Source organism: Hemiscyllium ocellatum, chromosome 5 (assembly GCF_020745735.1).
Source record: "Hemiscyllium ocellatum isolate sHemOce1 chromosome 5, sHemOce1.pat.X.cur, whole genome shotgun sequence".
Taxonomy (NCBI): Eukaryota; Metazoa; Chordata; class Chondrichthyes; order Orectolobiformes; family Hemiscylliidae; genus Hemiscyllium; species Hemiscyllium ocellatum.
In genome coordinates, this window is record NC_083405.1 from 137,858,186 (window position 1) to 137,871,551 (window position 13,366).

The following is a 13,366-nucleotide window of genomic DNA, read 5'->3' on the forward strand; positions in this document are numbered from 1 at the left end:
CCGTCCCTCCCCCCACTCCCCTCCCGTCCCTCCCCCTCCCCCCACTCCCTCCCGTCCCTCCCCCTCCCCCCCTCAGCCCACTCCCCCCCTCAGCCCACTCCCCACCCCCTCTCCCCTCCCGTCTCTCCCTGCCACTCCCCTCCTGTCCCCCCCCCCCCCCCTCCCATGTGGGTTTCCTCCCACAGTCCAAAAATATGCAGGTTAGGTGAATTGGCCACGCTAAATTGCTCGTAGTGTTAGGTAAAGGGGTAAATGTAGGGGAATGGGTCTGGGTTGCTCTTCGGAGGGTCGGTGTGGACTTGTTGGGCTGAAGGGCCTGTTTCCACACTGTAAGTAATCTAATCTAATTTAATCAACTCAGCCCCATTTGTAAAGTGTTTTTGTAAAATATGTTTTCATGTTAGATAGTGAATGTGTGGCGGAAAGATGATTCAGCCTCCCCTACATGTTTGAATTTGAGTGCAGTGTGTGAAATTTCTTGTGAAATTTATAATATGCATCCCCGAGAAAATAATTGACGCCGAAACAATGCAAGCTGGGAATGTAATTCAGTTTTAATTTAAAGATGCGTAATTCCATATAGATGTTGGTGCAATTGGTGGAATTTGTGGTGTTGTATGTTACAGTTTTCGCACGCAGATCTCTCGTTATGAAATGTATGTAATTATCCTGTAACACCTCTGTGCTATTTGCCTCATGTTAGACAGGCAGAAGCTGGGAGTTGTCTGAAGACAGTCTGTGGAGACAGTCTGAATGCATTTCCCTGCTTGTTCTGCCCTGCCTGGGGACAGTGGCTGTTGTGAGTGAGTTTTACTCCTCCTCTGAAGAGAGATTTTCGCGAGGGTGTTGCTGTTTCAGAACTGACCTTTTGTTGCTGTCCGTTTTATCCACTGCAGCGCCCAGGATTGCTGTTACATTTGAGGCATGTATTTGAACAGAGATTTGGATTTCTCCCCTTTGCAGCAGCTGAGTCTTAAGAAAGATAGCTTATGTATCAAGGTCTGATCTCTGTGCAGTTGTTGATTGGAATGCAGAGACATACTGCCAAAGTTCTCACTGTATACTCCCCCCGTGGCCCTGTGTTTGGAAGTTTGACAATCACTTCCTGAACGGTCATAATTTCCGTGATGTGCTTGTATCTGAGGAAGGGACCATGAGTGGATTAATCTTGTCTGTCGTTATGTCAGAGGTGAGTCTCTGAACCTGTTCATTGCTTGGACAGGGTGCAGTGGCCTGCACAAGAGTCCAAGGGACTGGGCCTTTATTTTTGTGAGGATTTATTTTCCCCCACAGGTGCTGATCATTGTCTAAGGCCAAGTGCTATAGGATGGAGGGAGAAAGGAAAGATGTAAGTTTTAAGACAGTCTTTCCTGATTCTTGATGTGTTTCGCCGTCACTCGAGTACCTTATGACAAAACATGGATTCCGGATATTCTGCAACATTTCCCAAGAATTGGAACGGGGTGAACGTAGTCCTGTTCTTTTGAGAGGAGAGAGCCCAGTGTGTGAATGTATTTGTGTTCCTCATACTATCTTATTCTGATCCAGAACCACATTATTGATGGAAAGTTGTATCTTGACAAATCTGTGGTTTTTGAAGTTCTAATTATTAAAATGGATAAGGGACTTTACAGTGGATGTACTTAACTTAGGTTATCAAAAAAAGCTTTGATCAGGTACTGTGCGATGTTATCACAAAGCATGAGGTATATCTCATAGAAATCTATAAAATTCTAGTGGGATATTCTGGAGCAAGGTAAATATAGGAAGGATGTTCCTGATGAGAAGGGCTTGTATGGGTCGAGTCCATTGACTTACAACAGGGCTGCAGTCTGGTGGTTAAACCAGGGGTCACCATGTTTCAGGAGAGGGAGGATGTTGGGAAGGAGAGTCCTTCGCAGTAACCTCAGCCAGAGCAGTAATTGAACCCACACTTTTTTTTTGTAGATATTTTTATTGAAATTTAACATTTTTGCAAATTTACAAAAATAAACAAAACTCTCAAATACAAACATTGATGTACAATTAAATCATATATACAATAGTCATAATTTAACAAAGAAAAGAGAAAGAAAAAAAACAAAAAAGAAAAAAAAAAGAAACGAAAAAAAGAAAGAAAAAAAACTCAACTTTCTACTAATCTAACCTATAACTAACCAGAGTGCATACTTAAGTCTCTTACATGCTCGGAATGTATAAACATCAAATATAATAAAACCCGTATTCGCGCAGGATTCCTCTCCCAAGGGGCCCCGGAGCAGCCCGGTCTGAAATCTTCACTAAATAAAAGCCCTTGTTAGGATAGTCGAAATATCTGCATTTATATAATTCAAAAAGGGCTGCCATATTTTATAAAATAATTCAGTCTTTCGGTGCACCATATTTGTGAGGAAGTCAAGGGGGATATATTCCATAATTAATCTGTGCCAATTTGAAAGTCCAGGGGGGCCCTCAGCCACCCAGTTCACCAAAATATTTTTCCTTGCACAGAAAGAGAGAATAGAAAATAGTCTCTTCCCATGCATATCCAGAGATGAGAGGTTCGAAAAGCCCAAAAGGAGAGATACAGGGTCCACCCTAATTTCCGTTCCTAAAATTTCTGTCAGGGTATTTGCCACTTTAGTCCAGTATCTGCGGATTTTCTGACAAGTCCACAGACAATGTACAAGAGTACCCACCTCTATTTTGCATTTGGGACACATTGGAGATGCTCCTGCCTTAAATTTTGCCAGTCGAGCCGGAGCTATATGGGCCCTATGAAGTATCTTTAGTTGGATAGCCTGAGTTCTGTTACAGATAGCAATTCTTCTAGCATTTTCCCAAATGTCATTCCACATATCCTCAGAGATTTCTAGCCCCAAGTCCTGCTCCCATGTTTTAAGCAGGTCATCCATGTCTCCTGAGACTTCATCATGTAGCAAATGGTATATAGTACTAACGGAGGATGCCCCCGCTGGTCGTAAAACATTACGTTCTCTGTCTGATTTATAAAGACTATCTATTAATGTAGTCTTCCTCTGTATATAATCTCGAACTTGGAAGTATCGAAAGAGATCCCCATTAGGTATTCTGAATTTCAGACGCAGCTGCTCAAAGGACATCAGGATCCCATCTTTAAATAGGTCCCCTAAGCATGAGCTGCCCCTGGATCTCCAGAGTTTAAAGGTGGCATCTGTAATCCCCGGTTGGAATCCCCATGCGCCTACTATTGGTGCATGGGGGGATGTTTTATGTGAGTTACCCTCATTTTGCCGCATTATATTCCAGGCCTTAATTGTGTTTAATATTATGGGATTTTTACTGTGGTCTGTAATGATTTTCCTCTTATCTGAAAATAAAAGGTTAATAAGTGGGTATTTTACTTGGGAGGCTTCGATATCCAGCCAAATTGATTGTGGATCAGATGAAACCCAATCAGCTATGTAACTTAGTAGGGAGCTTAACTGATATTTCCTAAAGTCTGGGAAGTCCAGTCCTCCCCTTGCCTGTGGAAGCTGTAGCTTCTTCAGCTTAATAAGGGGCCGTCTATGGTTCCAAATAAAGGAGCCCAACCAGCCATATAATTTACGTAGGGCTAGCCTTGGCAGCATCAGCGGGAGCATTCTCATAGGATATAAGAGACGGGGCAGAACATTCATTTTAATTAATGCTATTCTCCCTAGCCAGGAAATCGGAAGGTCTCTCCATCGCTGGAGGTCCTGCCTTATCCTTTCCATTAATTGTACAAAATTAGCCCTATACAGCTGATCAAATACTGGCGTGATAAAAATACCTAAATATAAGAAGCCCTCCAGGGACCAACGGAAGGGAAAAGGGGATCCGTCCATTAAGTGGGGTATCATAGCCAGACCACCCATTGGCATGGCTTCCGATTTTGAAAAATTAATTTTATAGCCTGAGAATACACTAAATGTATTAATAACTTGAATTAGACGAGGCACTGACATTAAAGGATTACTGAGGAATAAGAGAACGTCATCTGCATAGAGGGTAATTTTGTGTTTACCTGTACCAATCCTCGGGGCCATTATATTAGGATCAGTCCGGATGGCTTCTGCTAATGGTTCGATTATCAGTGTAAACAACAATGGTGAGAGAGGACATCCTTGACGGCAGCCCCTACCCACACTGAAGCCATCCGATCTTAACCCATTAGTAATAACAGCTGCTTTGGGGTCATTATACAATGTTGAAACCCATTTGGTAAACACCTGTCCAACGCCAAACCTTTCCAATGTGTAAAATAAATATGACCATTCAACCCTATCAAATGCCTTTTCCGCATCCAATGAAATTACTACTCCTGGTATCTTTCCCTGATGACAGGCTTGGATCATATTCAAGACCCTTCTGATATTATTGGATGATCTGCGGCCCTTAATAAATCCCGTCTGGTCCTCCTTTATAATATATGGCAGTACCCTTTCTAGTCTTAGTGCTAACATTTTTGAGAGAATTTTAAAGTCTACATTTAGTAAGGATATTGGTCTGTAAGATGCACAATCTTCTGGGTCTTTTCCTTTTTTGAGGATAAGAGAAATATTTGCTTCTTTCAGCGTGGGCGGGAGACAGACCTGACTATGCGCAAAATTATACATATCCATAAGTGGGTCAACCAATATTCCTGTAAATTCTTTATAGAATTCAGCTTGAAAACCATCCGGGCCCGGTGCTTTTCCGCTCTGAAGTTGCCTAATTGCCTCAAGTATTTCTTGGACTGTTAAAGGGGTATTTAGGGCCGACACCTGTTCCGGAGTCAGGCCCGGGAAGGTCAAATTTTTAAAAAATGACTGCATCCTCCTAATCCTATCTTCACAATCCTGCGATCTATATAGTTCAGAATAAAATTCTTTAAAGGTCGCATTGATCTTTTTATGATCATGAGTCAGGGTACCTGTACTTTCCTTGATGGTCGGAATAGTTTGAGGGGCTTTCTTTTTCTTTGCAAGAAATGCTAAGTATCTACCCGGTTTGTCGCCATATTCATATAATCTTTGTTTCGCAAATAATATTTCCCTTTTAGCCGTTTGAGTAAGCGCGGTGTTTAAAGCTGTCCTAAGAGCTGTAATCCTCTGCAATTTTGTGATAGAAGGTCTATCAGCGTATGCTGTTTCGGCTGCTTTTAGGCGAGCTTCGAGCAGACGCTGTTGCTCTCCCTTCATTTTCCTCTGAGTCGCTGAATAGGAGATGATCAAACCTCGTGCATAAGCTTTGATGGTCTCCCACATCATTGACGGATTGCTAGCCGTACCAGTATTAATTTCTAAAAAAGTTTTAAGTTCTTGGGAGAAGTACTTTAAAAATTTGCTATCTTTTATCAGGAAGGGGTCCATACGCCAATGCCGAGCAGATGTCCCATTGTTCTTTACCTTAGTTTCCATGTATACAGCGGCATGGTCAGAGATTGCTATAGTACCTATTTTACAGGTTGCTATAGAGTTTAGAAAAATCGATGGGGCAAAAAACATATCAATTCTTGTGTGACATTTATGTGGATTAGAGTAGAAAGAAAAATCTCTACCCTGTGGATGGCGACATCTCCATACATCTACCAATCCTAATTCTTTATTCAGGTCCGCCAGTTGTCTAGATCTGGGAGATACTCCAGCGGCACTCTTGGGAATCCTGTCTATTTCCGGATCCATAATACAATTAAAGTCTCCCCCTATAATTGTATGATGGGCACCAAAGGCCATCAGTTTTGAAAAAGCTTCCGTTATGAATTTAAAGGGGTGTGCCGGGGGGCAGTATACATTTAAGATCCCATATTCCTCTCCATTTATGAGGGCTTTAATCAAAATATATCGTCCAGATTCGTCTTTTATCTGATTTAGAATTTTCAAAGGGAAGTTCTTCCGGACAAGGATAACGACTCCCCTGCTTTTTGAATTAAAAGAGGAAAAAAAGGCCTGATCAAATCCGCCCTGTCGTAATTTTAAGTGTTCTTTATCCGACAGGTGTGTCTCCTGTAGGAGAGCTATATCAACTCTCTCCTTCTTAAGATTTGATAATATTTTCTTCCTTTTAACTGGCGAATTACTCCCCCTGACATTCCAGGTGCACCACTTAACCGACTGTTCAGCCATAATCATCTGGACAGATCCGAGACCCCTCGGGAGGGGAAACCCTATCTAGAACATCCCGAGCATGGAGCATACAAGATTTACAAAAGTAAAGATTCTCTGATACACTCAAAACAATATAACAAAAAACTCTTTCTAAGTATAAAAAATATAAAACATTCCAAATTGGAGATTTTCTCCCTTGTTCCCAGGGAGCGTCACTTCCTCTCCCACAGTCCATCTTACCCTCTTCCAACCAGTGCCCCACCCTTGACCCAGGTGTTCCTCAATAAAATGAGGAGAATTCAAATATAATATAAAGCTAGAGTTAACAGTGAACACCCCACCCCCACCCACACCCACATCTAAATATATTTGGGAATATTAATACCATATATAACTATAAGATTACAATCTCAACACGTAATACTTAAATATAATACCACAAAATAACAGGGGAAAGAAAAACAACCCTGCTCCTAAAAACAGAAGTAAAATAGAATAAGGTAACCACCTCCCCCCCATCAACATTAACCAAACGCCCCAACATATATATATATACATACACACATAGGGGGAAAGATAAGAAAAGATGAAGGGATGTAAACCAAAATAATGGGAAAGGCAGACCAGCGTCCACAATCTCTTACAGCTTATTTAAGAGAGTCCAAGAATTCCTTAGCCTTCTCCGGTGATCCGAAGTTATATATGGATCCTTCGTGGCTAAGGCGTAGCGTTGCTGGATATCGTAAGGAGTACTGGATATTTAAGTCCCTTAAACGCTTCTTCGCCTCATCGAATGCCTTCCTCTTTCGGACCAAAGCTGGGGAGAAGTCCTGGAACAGCATGATCCTGGATCCTTTGTGGGTCATAGCTTGGGGATCTTTTCCCAGATTTCTTGAGGCTTCCAGGAGCATCTGCCTCTCCCTATAGCTCTGCAGCTGGAACAGGACCGGGTGTGGGCGCTGGGTTGAGCCGGGCCCACGTACTGTGACCCGGTAGGCCCATTCTACCCTTACCTGGCCTGATCCAGCCTGCAGATTTAAAAATTGTGGCAGCCAATGCTCTAAGAATGCTGTCAGCTGGCCTCCCTCTTCCTGCTCGGGAAGGCCCAACAACCGAATATTTTTTCTATGACATCGATTTTCGAGGTCATCAATGTGGTTTTCTAGGTTCTGGACTCGATTCTCGAGAAAACGGATGTGGTCGGCTGTTGATTTTATCCCAGTCTCTGAGGCTGCGGCCTTCGACTCCACCTCTCTGACTCGGCACTCCAATTCCTGAATGTCTCTGCCCTGCTTCTGCAGCTCGGCTGATAGTGCTTCTCTGCTCTGCCGAGACTCATCGATAAAAGCATCAATCTTCGCCTCCCACCTGGCAAACATCTCCTCAAAGCTCATCTTCATTGGTAAATCTCCTGAAGCAGCTGAAGACACCTTTGTTGCAGCTGAAGAGGGAGAGGGTGGGGGAGGGGTCCCTGCTTTCTTAGAGCCGCCTGTTCCCTTCCCTTTACTCATTTTCCAGCTAGTATTAGACTATTTAAATGTACTAATAGGTAACTATTTAAGGTTAACAACTATTATAAATGGTTTAGTGAGTGTGGTGGGGGTGGATAGCCCACTTTTCCCAAGTTTTGGGTAGAGCACTGTGGACCCAGTCTTGCTGGGTCGCCGCCATCTTCGAACCCACACTGTTAGCGCCACTCTGTCACAAACCAGCCGTTCAGCCAACTGAGCTAAATGACCCTCTAGTGTGGATGGCACAGAGGCTGCAGGGGATAAAATCAGGTTAAGTGGGTGGGCAGGAATGTGCAAAGTTATCTGTCATAAAAGCAAAACTGACATTTTTTTTAATGGTATCAGACGAGGAAGTGTTTATATTTAGAAAGATTTAGTATCTTGTCTAGGAAGTAAACACCAACAACAAATGGATTTCTTACAAAGGAATTGGAGTATTTGAGTAAAGAGCTGAGAGTACAGCATGTTGGTGAGAGATGGTCAAAATTCATCCCTAACAAAAAACGTAGTGTGGTACAGGGAGGATGAAGCAACCATGGCTGACTAGGGACGTCAAGAACAGCGAAAAAGCATGTAATGTGGTGAAGGACAGTCAGAAACCAGAGGGTTGGGGAATTTCCCCTCCCCCCACCTTTTCTCAGTCCCAACCTTCAGACTCAGCATTGTCTTCTTGACCTGCAATCTTCTTCCCGACCTCTCCGCCCCCATCCCCTCGCCGGCCTATCACCCTCACCTTAACCTCCTTCCACCTATCGCATTCCCAACGCCCCTCCCCCAAGTCCCTCCTCCCTACCTTTTATCTTAGCCTGCTTGGCACACCTTCCTCATTCCTGAAGAAGGGCTTATGCCCGAAACGTCGATTCTCCTGCTCCTTTGATGCCGCCTGACCTGCTGCGCTTTCCCAGCAACACATTTTTAAGCTCTGATCTCCAGCATCTGCAGTCCTCACTTTCTCCTAAGGATAAAGGGAGGTCTAATTGAAAATTACAAAATACTGATTGGCCTGGACAGAGTAGACATTGGGAAGATGTTTTCATTGGTAGTAGAGACTAGGACCTGAGGGCACACCCTTAGCATAAAGGGAACACCTTATAAGATGGAGATAAGGAGAAACGTCTTCAGCCAAAGAGTGGTGTATCTATAAAATTCATTACCACAGAAGGCTTTGGAGGCCAGGTCACTGAGTACATTTAAAATGGAAATAGATAGGTTCTTAAGTATCAATGGTTACAGGGAGAATGGGGTTGAGAAATCTATCAGCCATGATTGAATGGTAGAGCAGACTCAATGGGCTGAATGGCCTGATTTCTGCTCATATGTCTTATGGTCTTATCCACCTGGTATACCGTGGTAGCTCAGGACTCCTCACCAAAGGAAAGATTTACTTTCCCTCGACGCTATGTATTGGAATTTCACCCAGTGTCATCAGGAAATTTGAGTAACCATCCTGTATTGCCCTTAAGGGGGTGATCCTGATGAAGGGCTTTTGCCCGAAACGTCGATTTTGCTGCTCATTGGATGCTGCCTGAACTGCTGTGCTCTTCCAGCATCACTGATCCAGAATCTGGTTTCCAGCATCTGCAGTCATTGTTTTTACCTTAAGGGGGTGATGGGCTACCTGGTGTGTTTGTGTGTGTGTGTGTGTGTGTGTGTGTGTGTTGGTTGGTGGGAGTGGGGAGTAGGCGTCAGTGCTGAGGGAGCGCTGCACTGTGTGAGGGTCGGCGCCAAGGGATTGCCGCACTGTCGGAGGGTTGGTGCTGAGGGAGCACCGCACTGTCGGAGGGTCGGCGCTGAGGGAGCTCTGCACCTTGTGGTAGATCATGTCGGACTGAGATGAGGAGAGTGGTGAGCCTGTGGAATTGATTTCTACAGGAGGTGGTTGAGGCCAAAATATTGAATATTTTCAAGAAGGAGGCAGATATAGTTCTTAAGGCTAATGGGGTCAGAGAGTAAAGGGGGAAAGCAAGCAGCAACAAGGCACTGAATTGGATGATCAGCCATCATCGTGTTGAGTGGCCTACCCCAGCTCCTGTTTACCATGTTTCTGTGTTTCTCTGCCCTGGCTGAATGCAGAGTCCATGCACGAGTCGAAGAGCAGGCAACGTTTAACACTCAACTGGCATTTTAATGAAAAACAGATTATCTGCTCACGAACGCATTGCTGCTTTCAGGACTTGCTGTGCATTAATTCACAGCTTCATTATCAATGAGTGGCCTGTCCGTGATGTTTTGGGAGCTGGAGATGTGAAAAGGCGTATTTTATGTATATATGAATTTTTCTTTTCTGTCTTATGTGTTTAATTTTGATTCCTCTGCTGTCACTCTGGGATTAAAGGTGTGTGCTTTGCCAGTTTGTGTTTTGTGTTTTGTGATCGAAGGCTTCACTCGAGCTCAGTGATTACATTGTGTTTGTGGGTGGTGTTTCTGTGGGTTGCCTGAGAGCATTCCTGCCTCATAGTTGGGCCTTACCAAGCACGCTTAATGAATGGGTGGTTGAAGAATTTAAATTTGTTCGGCGTGTGGGTTGTTTTAGATGTCTGGGCTGTGTTTGTTTAAATGTGCATTTTGGACAGGAGTTTCTGTGGTAAAGTTCTAATCCAAATGGATGCAGAGCTCTGCTGTGTTTGCACAGTGTGATCAATGTTCTACAAGTGTTTTCTGTTGCTGAGTTGAGGGACTGTGCTGCCAAGATTCTGTTCACAGGCTGTGAAGAGCTCTATTTCAGGTTTTAATATTGTGATTCTTCATTTCTACGGCTCTTAAATGATCCTGTTTATTTCTTGAATCCGGTGACTGCTTCCTGGAAATTGTTGTTTTCATTCTTTGATTTTTGCGTAAGCGTTGCTGAGGCCAATTTTCATTGCCCATCCCTAACTGCCCTAGAGAAGGTGGTGAGGAGCTACTCTCTTGAACTGCTGTCGTCCTTTGGTTGTCCCTGAACTCCCAGTGCTTTTTGGAGGGGAATTCCAGGATTCTGACCCAGCGACACTGAAGGAATGGTGATTTGTATTCCCAAGTCAGGCCGGTGAGTGGCTCAGTGGGAAACATACAGGGGGTGGTATTTCTAAGTATCTGCCTGTCCTTTGAGGTGAAATTTATTGATTAACACTTGGGATTCTGGGAAATTTTAATCGAGCTGCAAGTAGACTTTAAAAGTTGCTTACTTTCTGGTTTGTTTTCATAAGGAATCTTGGTACTTGGGGAATCGTGACGTAGTGGTAATGTCTCAGGATTAATGAGCCAGGGGCCCCGACGAAGGTCTGCAGATATGGCAGCTGTTGGGATTTGAGTTCAATTTGTAAAGCTGCCCTCAGCAATGGTTGTCATAAAAACCCACCCTGTTTCATTAGTGTCCTTTTAGAGAAGGGAATCTGCGATCCTTACCCAGTCTGGGTCTAACTCCAGACTTACAGCATTGTGATTGACTCTTACCTACCCTCTAACGTGACTGAGCAAGACAATAAGCTCGAGGGCAGTGATTAATAGGCAGCAAATGCTGGCCTTCCTGCTCACTCTAACATCCCATGAAAGAATGAAGAAATAAAAACACAACCTGGTGATTAATGTATTAGTAACTGTGTACAATAGACCAAGTGCACATTTATAACTTACTAATTCTGAATGGCTCCATTACCCTTTTATACTTGCCTCTGCTTGTTGTCTCTTCCTCACGCTGGTTCTCTATCTGATGCTCCCCCTCGCTGACCCTCCTGCATTTGTTGCTTCCCTCTCCCAAGCAGGGACTCAGTAAGACCTTGAGAGGGTTCAGCGCAGGTTTGATGGGTTGGGCAGTGAGGTGGGAGCAGAATCCACACAAACCCTACAGTGTGGAAACAGACCCTTCAGCCCAACATGTCCACACTGACCCTCTGAAAAGTATTCAACCCAAACGTATTACCCTACCCTAGGCTACAGAAAAGACCAGTGTGAACTCTAAGCAGCCAAAATCATGCAGTGAATATTGCTGTTCTAAGGTAGTAGCCATTGAAAGCTACTGTGCTCTGATACCTTTCTCCAATGTTAGTGAGCTACCATTATGAACTGCTGCAGTCATTTGATGGAGGTTAATGACAGTAATTTCATTCCAAGTCGAAATGGTGCATGTCTGGAGAGGACCCTGCCCGTGGTGGTGTTTCCATGCATCTGTGCCCTCCACCTTTTAGATGGAAGTGGTGATGGGTTTGGAAGGAGCTTTCTGAGGATCTTTGGTGAATTTCTGTAGTGTATCTTGGAGACAGTATACTCTGATGAGTGTCAGTGGTGCAGGGAGGGGATGTTGAAGATGGTGGATCGCGTGCCAGTTAAGCGGTCTGCTTTGCCTGTATGGTGTTGAGCTTCTTGAGTGTTGTTAGAGCTACACCCATCCAGGCACATGGGGAGTATTTGAGTTTTGCTTTATAGATGGAGTTTGGGAAGGCAGAAAAAGTTTTGTATAAAATGGTAAATCCACAGGATCAGTCATAGTTACCATGAAGACCATAGGGGGAGGGGGGGCAGAAGGAGGCCATTCAGCCCCTCAGTTCTGTTCTGCCATTCGGGGAGATCATGGCTGATCTGTAAATCCACAACTCCACTTTCCTGCCTTTTCACCATAAACCTCATTCTCTTACTGATTAAAAATCTGTTGAGATCATCCTTATCTATACTTACTGACTCTCTATGGCAAAGAACTCCATCTCAAAGGAGAAATACTTCCTCATCTCTGTCTGCAATCCCTTACTCTGAGGTAATGCCTTCTGGTCCCAGACTCTCCCACAAGGGGAAGTAACCTTTCCATATATCCTCTGTTAAGGTTCGGCAAATTCTGTATGTTTCAATAAGATTGCCTTTTATCCCTCTGAATTCCAGAGGGTACAGGCCCGATCGAGTTGACCTCTCTGCCTAAGAAAATCCCTCCATACCTAGGATCAGCCGAGTGAGCCATCTTAAACCTGCCGGTGCCAGTGTGTCTTTGCATTGATAAGGGGCCCAGAACTGTTCACAGTATTCCAGCTGTGGTCTGTCCAGTGCCTTGTACAGTTTTAGAAAACCCTCCCTACTTTTATGTTCCATTCTATTTGAAATAAAAACCTTCTGTATATGCCATTTCTATTACTCGCTCAACTTCAATGCAAGTTTTTTTGTGATTGATGTAGGAGTGCTCCCAAATTGTTCTGCACATTTTCCCCATTAAAATAACGTTGAACACTGTGTTCTTCCTGCTAAGATGCATTCCCTCACTTTTCCCTACATTGTATTCTGTCGGCTGAGTTTCTTGCTCACTCACTTAAACTGTTTACATCTCTCTGCAGACTCTGTCATTTTCAACAGTTGCCTTGCCACCTATATTTGACATTGGCAAACCTGGTTATGATATAATTACTTTTCTAATCAGAATCATTAATATTTATTGCAAATAATTGTGGCCATGGCATTGTTGTCTGTGGCAGTCCGCTAGTTATAGTTTGCCAGTCTGAAAATGCCACCCTTATCTACCAGACTCATCAGGCGTCACTGGGTTTACTTGTAGGTCCCACAACTCAGGAAGGATAATTGGTGGGAGTATAGCACAGACTTGCCAGATTTCCTTGAGTTGAGAAGGTGTTCATCAGGATGTTTCAAAGGCATTCAGTAAGCTAGATTGCAGAACAATTCCCTCTTGTGGAAAGAGCCCAGAACAAACACAAAATTGGAGCCAAGCCTTTCAGAGATGCTAGAAGAAAGTGAGGACTGCAGGTGCTGGAGATCAGAGCCAATGAGAGTGGTGCTGGAAAAGCACAGCTTGGTCAGGCAGCATCCGAGGAGCAG

General features: G+C 43.9%; 1 protein-coding gene across 3 annotated transcripts in view; it reads left to right on the forward strand.

Moving 5' to 3' along the window:
- Nucleotides 1-13,366, forward strand: part of zgc:86598 (STKc_CK2_alpha domain-containing protein) — an 84,158-nt gene that overhangs the window by 2,532 nt on the left and 68,260 nt on the right. The window contains exon 1 of one of the 3 annotated variants that reach the window (XM_060825673.1): nt 1,167-1,189. The exons of 1 other annotated variant lie outside the window; for it this stretch is intronic. The gene's annotated coding sequence lies outside the window, so the exon portion shown is untranslated. Of the gene's footprint in view, nt 1-1,166; nt 1,190-10,403; nt 10,605-13,366 lie in introns of those variants that run through there. One more of the 3 variants, XM_060825672.1, reaches the window with a different exon arrangement.